Source organism: Staurois parvus, unplaced genomic scaffold (genome assembly GCF_062004578.1).
Source record: "Staurois parvus isolate SC_StPar_1 unplaced genomic scaffold, SC_StPar_1.0 ptg000394l, whole genome shotgun sequence".
NCBI lineage: Eukaryota > Metazoa > Chordata > Amphibia > Anura > Ranidae > Staurois > Staurois parvus.
In genome coordinates, this window is record NW_028318190.1 from 3,547,961 (window position 1) to 3,566,217 (window position 18,257).

Sequence of the window (18,257 nt, forward strand, 5' to 3'; positions counted from 1 at the left end):
CATGCACACCTCTCCGCACACAGCTGTGTCAATGCACATTGTACAGGGTCAGACATCTGGGCTGTTGCTGGGCAACGCAGCCCCCCCACTCACCACTTACCTGGCAGTAAGGCAGCCCCCCCCCCAGGCAAATCTGGAGGAGCAGCAGTGACCTCCACCCCCCCACTAATCTACAGCAAGGCCAGAACAGAGGATTAACCAGCACCCTGCCAGAGAACACTGCAGAGCTTAGCAATGTAACTCTTTCCCAGCCAATAACAGACATACAAAGCATAGCAATGCATAGCCTTCTCTGCCAGAGACAAAACCCTACCGAGCGTGACAGTGTAACCTCTTCTCTGCCAGGAAACTGAACGTTGCTAATGCGCAGTAAAGGAAAAACTCCTTCTAGAAGCTCTGAAAGAAGGCAAGGATGGCTTATGAGGCAAAACACATAACTCATTCAAAGATACAGAAAGCAAATTTCTGAATATGTACATATGTCCAACATGCCCATATATACACGTATTCACTCCTATAACCGCACAGCCACACACAAGCAATGAGGTGTGTCTGCGGTAATTAGTATTGGAGGGCGATAGTAATGTAGGCCTGGGGGAATTGTGGGAGGAAGTCTGTTCTGAGCAGGAAGGGTCATAGAGCAGCAGGAGATTGTCACACTGCTGGCACTGCTAGGAGAGAGATGCTGACGACAGGGACATCAAGAGCCTGGTGTGAACTGGTTGGGAGGGGGAAGAGCAGGGGACAGTGATCATAGGCAAGGACAGAAATGAGGGGTTTAAACACACAAAAAAGCAGAGGCCAAGAATGTAGACTAAAGAGAAAAAGAGTAGAAAACAGCACAGTAAAAATGGCTTGTCTTGAATTATTCCAACATATACTATGCAGTTTTGGAAGCCTATCCACAGCAATCTGCCACCCCCTTTTTTCAGTTTTCCAAATTTTCAGCTATCGAAAATGCATTGAAAATTTCAGTTTCCACCCCATCCCAAACAGGAAAATGATTCTAACCATCTGAGAATTGCTGTGGTCCATACAATTCCATGCAATTGTATTTTCAATCAAAAGCTGATGGAAAGCTACCATTATCGTCAAACACATGGCTGTCAGTAGGTCCAAGATAAACCGCTAGCTTTTGATTGCGAAATGGTACTATTAAGATTTTGCAAGTTTTGAGATTGTATCGAGTTATTTCGAAGATAATAAATGTAAACAAGAGGAGGAGGCTATATGCAAAGCAATCAGGTTCGCATATGCATTTCTCTTCTTGGCTTAAAGTTGAACTCCGTGTTTACATTCACTTTAAATTGTTTGCTTGGGTCGATCTGGTCCAAAGGAACTATTTCCTTTACCAACTGCTGCCCCTGCTGTCAGCACTGCAAAACTACATGTAGCATGAGCCACATACAGTATGCAGCACTGTATTCCAGCAGCGGTATGGGGCCTTCCTGTCTGCTGCCAGAAAAAAATCAAGCCGGGCTGAGTGCTACTCAACCATTCACAGGAAACATTGTATTTTCTCTGACTGGCTGAGGTGGGCAGATGGTGTCACAATCCCTATCCATTGATAAATACAATAAAATTCATTAGTAAAGGAAATAGTTCACAGCCCTAACTATTTAAAATAAACAGAGTTTGGCTTTAATATATAATTATAGGCAAACTTTTTTTTTTTTTACATAGAGGGATAGGAATCAAAATACCTGCCAGATTTTTACTGCTGCCTGTGCCCAGTTAGTGACATTCACTCCATTTGACTTGTTTTCCATTATAAAAAAGTGAAAATTAAAGCGATTCTAAGTTTCACTTAAAAAAAAAAAATACTCAACATGTCATGCTTACGCACTCAATGGTTTTGCAGAGAAGCCCTGATCCTCCTCTTCCTGGGTCTCCTGCTGGTGCTCATGGCTCCTCACTCTGCTGAGTGCCCCCAGAGCAAGCTGCTTCCTCTGTAGGCACTCATGCATTCTAAGACACACAGAGCACGGCACAACCCCTCCCCCTCCTCAATGGCAGTGATCGGTAGAAACGGAAGCCAAAGGCTCCTGCTGCTGTGCTTCAGCCAATAAGGAGGGAGAGACCCAGGAGAGCTGCTGCTCTTGTGCACATTGCTGGATTGATATCGGACTCAGGTAAGTATCAGGGGGGCTGAGGGGGAAGCACACTGAAGGTTTTTTAACTTCATGCATAGAATGCACAAAGGTAAAAAAAAAAAACAAATTCAGCCTTTAGAACCACTTTAAATAAATTCAAATATTTTGGGGTGTCACCAGAACAGGAAAAGGCTAAGGGACAAGTGAAAGGAAATCTTCCCATTGGGACACAGATAGCAAAAGAGGAGTGTTAAATGTATTCAATTTAAATACACTAATTGAAGCCAAACTCCAGCGGAGCACTTTATAATCAGTTACAGCAAACAGTATTTACCTTTTGGGATTAAGGTTTGACATGAAAAAGAGAGCTTGAGCGTTTGAAAAACAGACTTGCAGTCTGGATCACCAGATGAAAATAAAACAAAGCTTAAAAAAAGAAAATGATTGCAGCAATCACATAATCTAAGAACTGGTAAGCTGCAATATGATAAATGTTTGCTTTTGGGTTTAATACTGCTTTAAGCTAATAGCATAGTAAACCACTGATTAGTCTCCTGAACAGAGATTGCTAAAGGTAGATGTTCATGAGCCTCTGAGTCAATGATCCCTGCTTTCCTCTGCCAGTACTAAGAGCAGCTGGAATGGGAACTGGAGCGGATCGCCCACCCACCCTCTGCCTTTAGATTTTTTTTGAACCCTATGAAAAGTGTACAAGTTTGACTCTTGCAATGTAAGACATCTACACTGAAATCAGTTGTTTTTTTTCCACTGTTCCTAAACATTCAAGTGTGGGGGTGTACACTGTGGAAGAACTGCTCATAGGATTAAAAAAACCTTGAGGCAGTTTGCTTTTGATCCATTTCTGCACACACATTTCTCCCACGTTTTTCCTTTTTTTGTTGTTATGTTTTAACAAGGTTAAGAAGGCAAAATGCATCAAAAACGCACTACATGTGTTTCTGCTATGTGTCCACTGAAGTCTATTAAATAAAAAATGCACTGTGTTGCATAAAGTCCTTGATCCTTTCAAAAAATGCATCGACTGCAAACCACAGATATGAACGTGCCCCATAGGAAACCACGTAAAATGGACTGTAGCGCATTTAGTGCAAAATGCACTACAAACTGCACAGGTGTGAACCAGGCCTTAAAGTGATGTGAGGATGGGCTGCTCTAACAGGCAGGGCTCGGTTGCTCTGCAAAAGCATGTGTATATCTATGCGACTATACTGGAGTGTTGTCCAATATAATGATATGTGATGTGACAGGAAGTGAACAAGAACTTAAAAAATATCTAAAAAGGGTGGCTGAGAAAAGTGAGGCAAATTTGAAGGTGGAAATGTTGATGTACATGCAAGCTTATAAAGGATTCTGAAGACATGCCAGAGACCGGCATGAACATTATGGCAACATAAATGATGAAATAAAGATGATAAACAATATCATAAAGGAAGCAAGAACGTGTTAGGGGGAGATAAGGGACAAGCAATGATGGGAGATAAAAGACGAAGGTGAGGGAGGGGGGTGGGCGGAGGGATACACATTTCAGAAAAGGGGAAGGACAGGAAGGGAAGATGAGAGGAAATACATATGGCTGTTGATAAAAGAAGAGAGATACAACAAAGACCAGTGAAAAACATGTCATGATCACTGTCACCTTGGATTACCAATGTACAAAAAAAAAAAAAAAAAAAAAAAAAAGACTAAAAATTCCAGAAACCAAGCTCAAACACACCGCATAATCCATTATGTACAACAAACCATATAGTAATTCACTCATTGAAAACACAAAGTCGGTTTTGGACAATACACAATTTATGAGAAATCCTTATTTACAATAAATAGTTTTAACCGCCAAGGGTGGTGGTGGTAGGGCTTTAACATACGCAAGTTCAGTGCAGCCGGTAATTTTGGGGGGGCAGGGAGGGTGGTTGTGCAGGATTAGGGGTATGTGAGGGAAAGGGAATGGATCCTTTAACCCTTTCCTTGATAGCAGCTGCCATTCTCTTTCAGGCTGCTCTGCTCACATGGGAATAACAAACTTTCCACCCTCCCACAGTCCCTACCTCACCCCTCACATACTCCCCATCTCCGCATAATTTTTTTTTGTTGTTGTTTTTACATTTTGATACATTTAAAAAAAATTCTTATGTACAATTTTTGCTGGTTTTGTGAAGATAAAACAAAATAAAACAAAAAAGATAAAAAACAAACACAAATTTCTTCTTAGGGGAGGAACTGGAGGGGATGAGGTTCCAGAGCTCAGGTAGAAGAGACAGGGAGCGCACTCATGGTTGTAGCTGGTGCTTGCTCAGAGGAGTATCCCACGGCATTTCTTCTGGCTTCAGTGGAGGGAAGGGCCTGAGCTGTAGATTTAAGAATAAAAAAATACATTAAGAACAAAAAAAAAAAAATGAAATAAGTGGCATTGTCCATAATAACCAGATTCCATACTTTTTTTTTTTAACGCATGCAACCAGCTGACTGGTTGTCATGGGCAACACAGTAATTTGTTTCCTAGCCAACCAACCCTACAGAGTCAACTCAGTAAGTAAGCAGGAAGAAAAGGCTGTATATAGATTGGTGTTAAAAGGAAGAGACAGACATGACTCATAGTTCTGGGTGTGTGCATCACAGTACAGTGAAGAAGGCAGGATAAGGGATTAGCAGACAGAAGACTGCAATTAATTTGGTCAGCATACAGTATCAGGAGATGAAGCTAACAAAAATTCATCCCCTCTGCCAGTTCCTGTTCTTAGTTTGGATTGTAATAAAAATCCCAAGCAAAGAGTACGGATACCGACTGAGTGGATTCACAGGATCCTAAATATTTGTGCTATCAACGCTATCGATCCCAAGTGGATATTTACAGTTTCCATTCTCTCGCTAACACCAGTCTTTTCTTTTCAAGTATAGTATGTCTGGTGGTCCTGTGGCCAAGTAGCTTCCATGCTGTAACTAGAGCCTGGGTGGTATCTCCAAGTTACGCCATATGACTATGTCCAGTGGGGGTGCAAGCATTTTGCCAATGAATACATTTTTACAATGTAGGCATTAGCAAAATAAGTTGAGCAATTTATGTTTTTTGAACTCATGAACTGCTTTACCTACATGTACCCAAAAGATGTCACTGCTTCAGTCAGTGTCTATAAGAAACACCAGGCAAACTAATAAGCTGCAGCAGAAACAGTGACACCTACAGGGTATTTATTCCTACTGTAGGTATCTTTTTTGTTTCCATATTTTATTAAAAATATACACATTCCAATTAAACAAATTGATTTAAAAGGAAACGTTTTGATACACTGAAACAATGCTGTTCTCAAATGAACTACGGTGAAAATAAAATACAGAACGAACATATAATATATAGCTGTAATGCCTCAACTTCTCAGTGCAGGGCAGTGATCTAATATTTAGAACTTTTTTTTGTTTTGTTCCAAGCTTTCGCTACATTATTTCGAGTTCTTTGCTCAAGATATATTTAATGGAGCATGTGAGAAAAGAAATATGGGACCTGCAACTGATAACTATTTAAGGCTGCACAAAAGTAACCAAACAGTTTTTCTGTATTAACTAGTTGCCGACTGCAGATAGCCAAATGACGGCTGCACTGCGGCCGGCCAGTTCTGGGAGGTTGTCATATGACGTTCTCCTAGAACGCGCTCTCTTGCGCGCCCCCGGCGATCTCCGTGTCCTACAGACACAGCTGATCACGTGATGTGGTAAAATGCCAATCACAACGGCCTTTTACCACGTGATCAGCAGTGTCCAATGACACTCTGATCAAAGGGAAATGCAATTGCCGGTTCTCGGCTGCACTTTCCTCACGCTGTCAGAGTGTGAAGAAAGTACTGCCAAGAATCGGCAGTTGTCAGAGCAGGGATCGGCACTGATGATCAGTGCCCTGATGATCGGTGCCCACCAGTGCCACTCACCAGTTCCGCCCACCTGTGCCCAGCAGTGCCACCCACCTGTGCCACCCACCAGTGACAACCTACCTGTACCCAGCAGTGCCACCCACCTGTGCCCACCAGTAAATGCCCACCAGTTGCGCCAGTCAATGCCTAGCAGTGCCGCCAGTCAATGCCCAGCAGTGACACCATTCAGTGCTGCCTATCAGAGCTGATTATCAGTACCCATCATCAATGCCGCCTATCCGTGCCACCTCATTAGTGCTGCCTATGAGTGCCCTTCAGTGCTGCCTATCAGTGCCCATCAGTCCGGCCTCATCAACGCACATCAGTGGAGGAGAAAAATTACCTGTTTGCAAAATTTTATAATAGAAACAAAGAAACCCTTTTCACATTTTTTGCACTTTTGTTTATAGCGCAAAAAGTAAAACACCCAGTGGCGATTAAATACCACCAAAAGAAAGCTCTATTTATGAGAAAAAAAAATAATAAAAAATTTTATATGGGTACAATCTTGCATGGCCGCGCAATTGTCATTCAAATTGCGACAGCGTTGAAAGCTGAAAATTGGCCTTGTAAAGAAGGGGGTATAAGTGCCCGGTAGTCAAGTGGTTAATCTCTAAATACAGTGCCTTGAAAGTATTCATACCCCTTGACATTTTTCACATTTTGTCATGTTACAACCAAAAATGTAAATGTATTTTATTGGGAGTTTATGTGATAGACCACCACAAAGTTGGCGCATAATTGTGAAGTGGAAGGAAAATGATCAATGGTTTTCAAAATGCTTTACAAATATAATGTGAAAAATCCAAATAAAATTCATTTACATTTTTGGTTGTAACATTTCAATTTCAAGGGGTATGAATACTTTTTCAAGGCAGTGTATGTACTAATAAACTTCCAATGATTTGCAGGAACAATCCTAAATAAAAGTTAAAAGTTCGTTCCTTTTAATAGACAACCCCAGATGATTTTCAGGACTTTTGGCTGCCAACTACCAAAAGTTCATTCTTTTTCTCAATGTACATTTTAATTCTCATCAATGCTTTCTGGGCTTAACCACTTGCCCTCCACAGGATTTACCCCCCTTCATGACCAGGCCATTTTTTTGCGATACGGCACTACGTTACTTTAATTGACAATTGCGCGGTCATGCAATGTTGCACAAAAATGAAATTTACATCTTTTTTTCCCCCATGAATTGAGCTTTCTTTCAGTGGTATTTGATCTCCTCTGTGGTTTTTATTTATTGCATGATAAAAAAAAAAGCCTGACAATACGTGTAAATTAATTGGTTTATGTGAAAATTGTAGCATTTATAAACGGCCAGTATATATACTGGATTTTTTTTTTGTACTAGTAATAGCGGTGATCAGAAACTGATACCAGGACTGCGGCGGACATTCTGACACTGGGGGGAACTGACTTGGTGTCACCGACATCCCCAGTGACACCAATACAGTGATCAGTGCTAATAAAAAGCACTGACACTGTACTAATGGCACTGGGCAGGAAGGGGTTAACATGTGGGGCGGTCAAAGGTTTAACTGTGTGCTGTTTCACAGTAAGCTGTGTGTGTGATTTCAACTGTAAGCACACTGCTTTGTGTATGGCTCTGCTATGCAGAGCCATACACAAAGCAGTGTGCTGGAGCTGACAGGGGAGAGAACTGTATTGTTTACATACAGTTCTCTCCCCCGTAGGTAAAACTCGGGTGACGGTGAGTAATCACTGGCCAGGACCAGGTGATTTAGAGCCGAGGCTGCAAATGGCAGTGCAGGTAGGACTCGCGCGCACCCTCTACCTGGAACTGCAAAATTATATATATATATATATATACCAACGACCTGCTAACCGCCAAAGCTAATGGCCATTACCCTGTCCTCCTGCTCCTTGACCTCTTCGCGGCCTTCGACACTGTCGACCACCCTCTCCTCCTTACTAAACTGCACTCCCTTGGCATCAGGGACGCTGCTCTCTCCTGGTTCTCCTCCTACCTATCCCAACGCTCCTTCAGCGTCACCTATAACACTGCCACCTCCCCCTCTCTGTAGGAGTCCCCCAAGGCTCTGTCCTCGGACCCCTCCTCTTCTCAAACTACACCTCCTCCCTTGGCAAACTAATACACTCCCACGGCTTCAATTACCACCTCTATGCCGACGACACACAAATTTACCTCTCCACCCCCCACCTCACCCCCTCACTCTCCGCCCGCATCGCCCACCTCCTGAACGACATATCAGACTGGATGTCGCTCCATTTCCTCAAAATAAACCTGTCCAAAACTGAGCTCCTGGTCTCCCCCCCCCCCCGCGCCCCCCCCATCCTCTCCATCACTACTAACAACGCCACCATCACTCCCACCCCCCATGCCAAAGTCCTGGGTGTCACCCTGGACTCAAACCTTTGCTTCCTACCTCACGTCCAATTACTATCAAGATCATGCAGGCTCCACCTCCGCAACATCTCCAAGATACGTACATTCCTCACCCCAGACACTACTAAACAACTCGTACACTCCCTCATCATCTCACGCCTGGACTATTGCAACTCCCTTCTCACTGGCCTACCCAAACAAATGCTATCCCCACTCCAGTCGATCCTGAACTCAGCGGCTAGACTCATCCACCTCACCAACCGCTCCACATCCGCCACCCCCCTCTGCCAATCCCTTCACTGGCTCCCGATTGCCCAGCGCATCAAATTCAAACTGCTAACTCTGACCTACAAAGCCATTCACAACGCCGCCCCAAACTACCTAACCGACCTGATACCCAAATACCTCCCTACCCGTGCCCTACGCTCCTCACAGGACCTCCTACTCTCTAGCTCCCTGGTCTCCTCCTCCCATGCCCGATTGCAGGATTTCTCCAGGACTTCCCCCATCCTCTGGAACTCCCTACCCCAATCCATCCGACTGTCACCTACCCTCCTCACCTTCAGGCGCACCCTGAAAACCCACCTCTTCAGGGAAGCCTACCTCACCCTCACCTAACAACTGACCTCCTCCACTCCTCCCACCACTCCATTCCCCACAGCCATTTCCTCCTGTACTACTTTCCCCTCCCTCCTCGAAAGAGCAGGGCCCTATAACCCCTCGTGTATTGTATTGTTTCTGTCTTGTCTCATGTTCTGTCCCCCTTGCTATTGTACAGTGCTGAGCAAACCCTTTGGCGCTATATAAATACTGTATAATAATATATATATATATATATATATATATATATATATATATATATATATATATATATACACAGTGGGGATCGAAAGTTTGGGCACCCCAGCTAAAAATTTGTATTAATGTGCATAAAGAAGCCAAGGAAAGATGGAAAAATCTCCAAAAGGCATCAAATTACAGATTAGACATTCTTATAATATGTCAACAAAAGTTAGATTTTATTTCCATCATTTACACTTTCAAAATAACAGAAAACAAAAAATGGTGTCTGCAAAAGTTTGGGCACCCTACAGAGTTAATATCTTGTACTGCCCCCTTTGGCAAGTATCACAGCTTATAAACGCTTTTTGTAGCCAGCCAAGAGTCTTTCAATTCTTATTTGAGGTATCTTTGCCCATTCTTCCTTACAAAAGTCTTCCAGTTCTTTGAGATTTCTGGGCTGTTTGTCACGCACTGCTCTTTTAAGGTCTATCCATAGATTTTCAATTATGTTGAGGTCAGGAGATTGTGAAGGCCATGGCAAAACCTTCAGTTTACGCCTCTTGATGTAATCCCCCGTGGATTTGAGGTGTGTTTAGGATCATTATCCATTTGTAGAAGCCATCCTCTCTTTAACTTCAGCTTTTTCACAGATGGCATCAAGTTACCATCCAAAATTTGCTGAAATTTTATTGAATCCATTTTCCTTCTACTCGTGAGATGTTCCCTGTGCCACTGGCTGCAACACAACCCCAATGCATGATTGATCCAACCCCATGCTTAACAGTTGGACAGAGGTTCTTTTCATTAAATTCTGTGCCCCTTCTTCTCCAAACGCACCTTTGCTCATTCCGGCCAAAAAGTTCAATTTTAACCTCATCGGTCCACAGAACTTGTTTCCAAAATGCATCAGGCTTGTCTATATGTTCATTTGCAAAGTTCAAACGATGATTTTTGTGGTGAGGACGTAGAAGAGGTTTTCTTCTGATGACTTTTCCATGAAGACCATATTTGTACAAGTATCTTTTTATAGTGGAATAGTGTACCACAACTCCAGTGTCTGCCAGATTTTTCTGGAGGGATCGTGCAGTCAAACGTGGGTTTTGAATTGTTTTTCTCACAATCCTGCGAGCTGTTCTGTCTGATATTTTTCTTGGTCTTCCAGATCTTGCTTTAACTTCCATTGTTCCTGATGACTGCCATTTCTTAAGTACATTCCGAACAGAGGATATTGACATCTGAAAACGCTTTGCTATCTTCTTATAGCCTTCTCCAGCTTTGTGAGCGTCAACTATTTTCAGTTTCAGTTTTCTAGACAACTGCTTAGAAGAACCCATGGTGCTGATTGTTGGGGCAAGGTCAGATGAGTCTGGGCATTTAAAACCTTTGAGATGGACATCACCTGGTCTTCCCAGACGATGATTGAGAACAATCCATGACACTGGCAGGTCTCAGCTTGGCAAAGGGGGCAGTGCATGCTATAAATTCTGCAGGGTGCCCAAACTTTTGCAGACGCCATTTTTTTGTTTTCTGTTATTTTGAAAGTGTAAATGATGGAAATAAAATCTAACTTTTGTTGACATATTATAAGAATGTCTAATCTGTAATTTGATGCCTTTTGGAGATTTTTCCATCTTTCCTTGGCTTCATTATGCACATTAATACAAATTTTTAGCTGGGGTGCCCAAACTTTCGATCCCCATTGTATATATATATATATATGTGTGTGTGTGATTTTACGCACCTGTGATGCCCTGTAGCAGTATTCCTGCTATAGGGCTGACAGGAAGCGGTTAAAGCAGACTTCAAACTTTTAAAAAAATAAAGTCCTACCTACAAGGTACAATGAAAGCTGCACAGAACCATACTAAAGCATGGCAAACTGCACCAGAACCTCGTGTGGTGTGGACTGTAAGCCAAAAAGTATTACGAGTGCATTTTTGTAGTGTGAACTGGCCCTTAAAGGATATGTTCACCTTTAATGGTAAAAAAAAGTTCATTTTTTTTTTTTTTTTTTAAGAGGCCTGGAAAGCATTGCACCAGCCATCAGCAGGTCACTGGTGCCATGCAGGACTCCTGCAGACTGTCAGTGTAAGCGGTCTGTCTACACGTCATATGGGCAGGCAGTTTCACATTGACAGAAAGAATCAATGATCTACCACAGCGCCGTGGTAGTTCATTGAGAACTACAATCCACAAGGGATGTTGGTACTTGTAGTTGATTCATTTACAGAATGTGTGAAGGAATGACACAGCCATGTGGGCGGAGCCCCGCACAACCGCAATCTTTTCATAAAGTGACAGCTGGTACGGGGAACATATCCCCATACTGTTGCAACACACAGGGTTGCCAACCCTCTGCAGCAGCAGGAATATGTTTCAATGGAATTTCTTGGGGACCCCCAGCTCAACGGAACTAGCGTTCCCATTGGAAGATTTCCCCTCTAATACTTTTCTGGGGACAACTCAAAATTAGATTTTTCTTTTACTTTCATTTTCAATGATAACGGTAAACAGAACACATAGAGAGGATGAATCTCCATAATGGGGGCACAGACATGACAGGTGTTCTAATCCACCTCCACTCTATCGAAAACTAAAAAAAGGTTTTGCCCTTAGTTATACTTTAAACTCAACTGGGGCACATTTATGAATCCTGTCACAAGGAAAAGCAACACTAAAAAGAAGCATCATGAGACAGATTTATTACAAGGTTACAGCACGAGTCATAAATTTCTGCTTTTGGCTAAAATCCTCATGTGACTGTGTTAAACCTTACCCTGACCACTTCTTAATTATGAGTCCATTTATAGTGAAAATATCTCTAATCTTCGGTAGTAAATCTGTTTTTTGAACTTTGCAAATTGTTGTACTTGACTGCACAGGAATATAGACACACAGGTCTGTACACCTATCACAGAGACTATACCGAAGAAGGTGCACCTGAATTTGCAACTATTCCCCCAATGTGAACTATTGTGTTGTACACACTTTAAGAATCGGGGAAGAGCATATGCCCAGGGGCTGATCAGCGCAGCTTAACCACTTCAATACCAGGCAGTTTTACCCCCTTCCTGCCTAGGCCAATTTTCAGCACTCTCACACTTTGAATGATAATTGCGTGGTCATGCAAACTATATTTTTATCATTTTGTTCACACAACTAGAGCTTTCTTTTGGTGGTATTTAATCACCACTGGGGTTTTTATTTTTTGCTAAATTAACAAAAAACAAACAATCTGGAAAAAAAACCAAAACAAAACACGTTTTTATTTGTTTCTGTTAAAGTGTGCAAATAATTGTTCGTCATAAATTTAGGCCAAGATGTATTCTGCTACATTTCTTTGGTAAAAATAATCCAAATCAGTGTTTATTATTTAGTCTGTAGGAAAGTTACAGAGTTCACAAACTATGGGATATATCTGAAAATTGATCAATCCTGAAGTACTGACGGCCAATCTACTTTCTTGAGGCCCAAAAATGTCAGAACAGTACAGATATCGCCCAAATGACCCCTTTTTGAAAAGTAGACAGTCAAAGGTATTTCATAAGAGGCATGGTGAGATTTTTGAAGTTGTAATTTTTTTGTCATCATTTTTTGGAAAATGTCACTGTCACCAGTGCAGTGCAGCATCATCATATAACTGGTGTGGCGGTGATCAGGGACACTGACTGGTGACAGTACAGAAAAAAACATTTTTTTTAAAGATTTATTTTTTTAAGATTCTCTTTTCATATTACACTATGCCCAAAGTAGTGTAATGTTACTATAGTAACATTGTACTACTTTGTGGAAGTGATCAGTATTTATTTTACACAATATGATTGCTTCTAGAAAATAATTCCTTTGCTATAAGCAAGTATTTACCTGAATTAAATCAATTCATTTAGGGTTTTTTTTTTTTTTGCTTATCTGTGATTGGCCACGGCTAATCACATGACACAGATGGGCTGTGATTGGCCCGGTCTGTGCATGTGATTACTGTGACCAATCACAGCTAATGAAATAATTGTATACAATAGATGGCATGAAAGAAAGCCATCCATTATTTACATGTCATGTGACTTGCTGTGATTGATCATAGCAGGTCACATGGTACTGGCAATGGGCCGGTACACAGATCTATCATTGGCTGTGTCCAAGAACACTGCCAGTATCAGATCTCACCACAGCATGGCCCTACGGCAAGCACAAGGTGCGATCCAGGAAGGACGTCATATAACGCCCACCCACATCGACGAGAGTTCCCCCCGGCTGTCATATTCCTATTGGCTGGGTGGGAACTGGTCAAAGACTTTACATTAGACTGTGGTACTTGTCCTAACACCTGCTTGAAGTCACTGGAAAAAAGAAATGTACATGCCAGCTCAAAAAGAGTACCTTAATGCATGAGGCCAGTTTGAAAAAGATCCGTAGAAAGGTCACCAGAAAAATCTTTCTAAAGAGATGAAATTTGTCCTTTTTCCATAAAAAAACAACTTTAGTTGTTTTTGTCATCCTACTACTATAATCAAATGACCATTTATAATATACATAAACATTTTCAGTACCTTATCTCTGGCACAGTCTCTTCACATTCATTGCAAACATACGTCTTACAACTATGAATAATCAAAGTGTCAAGTGAATTAGACATTGACATGTCTTTACTTTCAGATGACACTCAATCCCATAGCAAAAAACAGACCTGCAGTCAAACACACTATGCTATGTTCACACTGCTGCGATATGATTTTGATCCAATTTTCAGTGCGATTATGTAGTACAACTTGGATGTGGTTTGCGTATTATGTGGGGCCAAAATCTTGCTGGAACTGCACCAAAGTAGTAGGAACACTTTCCAAAAATATGCCATTCTGCATTGTACTGATGTGAACATGTACCACTGAAAATAATGTGATTTCCATTGTCATACAAGTCTGTGCAACTCAAGTTACATCAGAAAATTGCATTAATGTGAACTGAGCCCAAGATACTTTATACCATACAAGCGTTTAAGCTGTATGTCTTAACACAAGTATTTCAGATGTGCTTTTACATATGGAGCATCTTCAATTTACTTGGAGTAGGAACATGCTGTTAAATGCCCCAAAAAAATACAACAGGCAGACAGTTTCAAGGCACCTCTAAGCATTACTGTGTGTTAAAACTGAAGAATTATGCTGTCATATGTGATAGCATATGAGTGACAGGTCCTCTTTGTAGGGGGAAGGGGCTGGGGAGAGGAGCAGTGGAGGGGGCAGGAGAGGAGTAGTGTATACAGTGAGGTAGCAGTGTATACAGAGAGGCTCCCTCACTGGCTGTCACTATAAGTCGTTGCCGATTTTTAAATGTAATTGCCAGATTTTTTTTTTTCTTCACTATAGCTCACAGAATTAGCTGTCACTTTCCCCGGAGCTAAAGGAAACTTTGTTTCTTTTAACTCGGGGAAATAAACTAAAAGGAAACTTTGTTTCTTTTAGCTGGGGGGAAAGTGACAGCTAATTCTGTGAGCTATAGTGAAGAAAAAAAAAAAAAAGCGCCAGTAACTACATTCAAAAACTGGCACCGACATATAGAGGTTTATTTACTAAAGCTGGAGAGTGCAAAATCAGACTCACTTCTGCATAGAAACCAATCAGCTTCCAGGTTTTATTGCCAAAGCTTAATTGAAAGAGCTGAAGTTAGAAGCTGATTGGTTTCCATGCAGAAGTGGGCCTGATTTTGCCCTCTCCAGCTTTAATAAATAAACCCCATAGTGACACCAGTCACTGTATACACTGCTCTTCTCCTGCCTTTCAATGCTGCCCCCAACCCCCCTCACATTTGCAGTACACACAGTCCCCTGTATCTGCACCTGTACTGGCTAAATTTTTTCCTATCAGCATGGCTATATTCAGCCGATATGTTTTGGTGGCCGAAGTTTCGGTGCATCCCTAATCATAAGCATAGCCACCAGCGCCATCTTCTCAGTGTAGGTTTGTAGACCAAAATGCTTATGTTATCCTGCTGAGGTCATTTGTGGATGTGAACTCTTTCACTGCCCGGCCCTGCTATCAATTTTTAAACTCAGGTGGACAGACAATTTTTTAAATTTTTCCTTTGTTTTTATTTTTCACTTATAGCTTTCAGTGTTTGTAAAAGACCCCCCAAACCGTACATTTTCTTTACAGTACATTGAAAGCATAGGACCAATAGAATAAAAATAAGGTACTAAAACTAAGCTGAATCTAAAACTGTATTTAGATAATAAACAAATATTTGTAAATTTTAAATTGTCTGTTTTGCAAAGCGTTGATTTGCATTTTCGTATGCATTATCATGCATTGCAATAAGGAAAGCCCATTCACCCGAATGGGCTTCCAAGTGCACAAATTAGACTAAAAGGGTGCATATACAGTACATTTTTTAAAAATAAAAAAAATGCAGTGCACCACAATGCACGGTTACCATGTGTCGTGGTGGGTTGCCTACGCTATCAAGAATGAATGGCACCTCAGCACATCAACAAGAATACCACCTGTTTTTGTACACTATGGCAACAAATGCAATGGTGTGCGTGTTCCCGCATCACACTGAGAATTGCTCTTTTTTTTTTTAAATTAAGTTTATATGAATTTTAATTACATATATATTTTTTTTCCCTACTACGGGGGGGGGGGGGTTTGCAGCGAAATATGAGGAGTCTGACTAGACTCCTGTTATTTCACATTTGAAACAGGATGAGATTTGAGGAAACAGAGTCCTCAGTCTCTTCTCTACTGTACCCCTGGTTGCACTCAATGAGCAGCGCTTCCTGTACATTCACCAGGACAGACATGGTGGAGAGAAAAGGAGGGGGTTGAAGGACACAGGGGGGTTCTGGGCTGTGCAGGGGGTACAGTATTTTAATTTCTACCAGCACCCAGAAGGGAGGATCACTGACAGAGAAGCAGTGAGTCTCTGAGGTAGTGTCGAAGAGGATCATGCTACTTTTTGTAATGCAGTGGCTGCTGTGAATTAGCCCTCACAGTGGCTGTCAGGAAGAGCGGGTTACATTGTATTTCTTTGACACCGCCTGCTCCTGTTTTTTTCTGTTTAAATGAAAAATCACCAGGCATACTCATGTGATTGCAATTTTTGTTGTTCAGGGACAAGGCCTACTAATAATGTGAAGGAAAAAAAAAAAAAAGATACAGAAATTGGAAACAGCACATAGATACTAAATACAAATATACCAATAACCACATCTATGATGCAAGAGAAATAGCATTGTCACATAATAGCACTTTAAATGACTGCTATCATTGTGAGGATGATATATTGTTATTTGTTAATGGATTACATTCATATTGTTTTTTAACCCATTATTAAGTTACTGTTTATATTACTTTAACAGTTGTTGGTTCATTTTCAAACTTTTATGGAGGTCCCCAGTTGCTAGGTTGAAAGAGGTACAGGTACAATGTTAAATACAGCGTTACCCACACCTATCAGTGTTTTGGGTGGAGTGTGGAAAATCTCTCAACCCTGAATTAAGCTGGGTATAGTCGTGCGGATACCCTGACAAATCTCATCAACACAACGATGTGTGATCTCCCTTGCTGCACTATTGTATGCAGACAGGGGGGAATTCCCTCCTTCTGCCAGAATACACTGATCAGCTCTTGCAGCCATTGGCTGCAAGCACTGACTGAATGCTGGTTTTCCAACAAGACGGTTCAAAAGTAGCCGGTACCAAAAGTCACCTGGTTCCGAACTGCGGTACGTGTGTAACAGGCTCTATCTTGTGGCTCTGTCATGTCATATGAACAGAATCAAAGAGCTGAAAGGGGGAATCTGCATCTAAGCCACTTCCCTCACTCTGTTTGGGCAGCACTGTTACAGGATTATTTGTAATAAATATTACAAAGCTGTTGAATCTGTCTGAAGGAGATCTAAAAGGGGAGAACTCACAATCTGAAACAGGTTGGAAAAGGGCTGTAGCAAGGTCTCAGAAATTCCGAGAAAACTGGAGACTTCTATTTTGCACTAGACAAAGGAGCCCTAAACGGCTGAATATATATCAGAGTATTATATATAATAGGAGCTATATCATACTACTGTCCAATCATCTTTATTTACAATGGACCTAAAAGTTCAGCATTTTTGCCTGATGCCTTTAACTGAAATCAATTGAAAAGCATCAAATTGTCAACATACAATGCTAAGCTCATCAACCAGTATTTTGCTGAATTTCTACAGTTTTCAATGAAATAAACCCACCAGGGAAAAAACACCAAAATGGAAAGGTGTGTTTCCCGCCTAAAAGTAAACATGCAGTCCCATGGGTGGTCCCAGATCATAGAGAAGAAAAAAAAAAACACATAAGAAAGAGCAGAAAATTCTTACAGTGTGAAAAATATAGGTGTACCAGGTGCCTAGGCAGCCCAGGCTTTTCATATGCACCTTCTGGGATTCTTGTGGTCAGGTTTCCTCTATTTAATCTTTCCAGCCCCTCTGGTTTGTGTCAGGTTTGGTCTGTAGACTATATCACTGAAAGCGACTTGTTACAGCAGTTCAATAAGTGCAAAAAAATACCAGAGGATTCAGCCAGAAATGATGTCAGCTGATTTTTTTTCTGTTCTCTCTGCCTAGGCACTGCTATCATTTAAGCTGTTCTGAAGACTACATGACCCCACCCGCTTATGTACACTAGAATGGAGAATTTTCAGTAGTGTCTGTCCTGTTTCCTGTAATCGATCAAGCAACTTGGGTACAACCAGCCTGATGGATTTTGCATGTGATTATCGCTAGCGGTTGTTGTAGCCACTAGTAATAATCACTGTATTCTCCCAGCAGGGGGAGCACAATGGCTCCACAAGAGGGATTTCCCTGTCATCACTATCTGAAAATCAACCGAATTTCTTTCCTGCAACCCGTGATAACAGGAAAGAAATTTGCCCCGTGTATGGCGTGCCTAACAAACTAACACAGGTTAGTCAGCATGTGTAGCAGGAGGGCGAGGAGACAATTTTAAATATAGTGTAAGACAGAAATTCCACTTAAAGCCGAACTCCATGTTTACTTTCACTATAGTTTGTTTGGCCAAGCTAGCCCAATTGAACTACTTAATTTTCGAATTGCTGTGGC

The 18,257-nt window shown here is 41.6% G+C and overlaps 1 protein-coding gene across 3 annotated transcripts in view; it reads right to left on the bottom strand.

The window, feature by feature from the left end:
• Positions 1–3,890: 3,890 nt before the first annotated feature.
• The window catches only part of AHDC1 (AT-hook DNA binding motif containing 1), a 148,982-nt gene continuing 134,615 nt past the window's right edge, over positions 3,891–18,257 (bottom strand). For all 3 annotated transcript variants that reach the window (XM_089686252.1, XM_089686251.1, XM_089686250.1), the window contains exon 5: positions 3,891–4,459. The gene's annotated coding sequence lies outside the window, so the exon portion shown is untranslated. The remainder of the gene's footprint in view (positions 4,460–18,257) is intronic.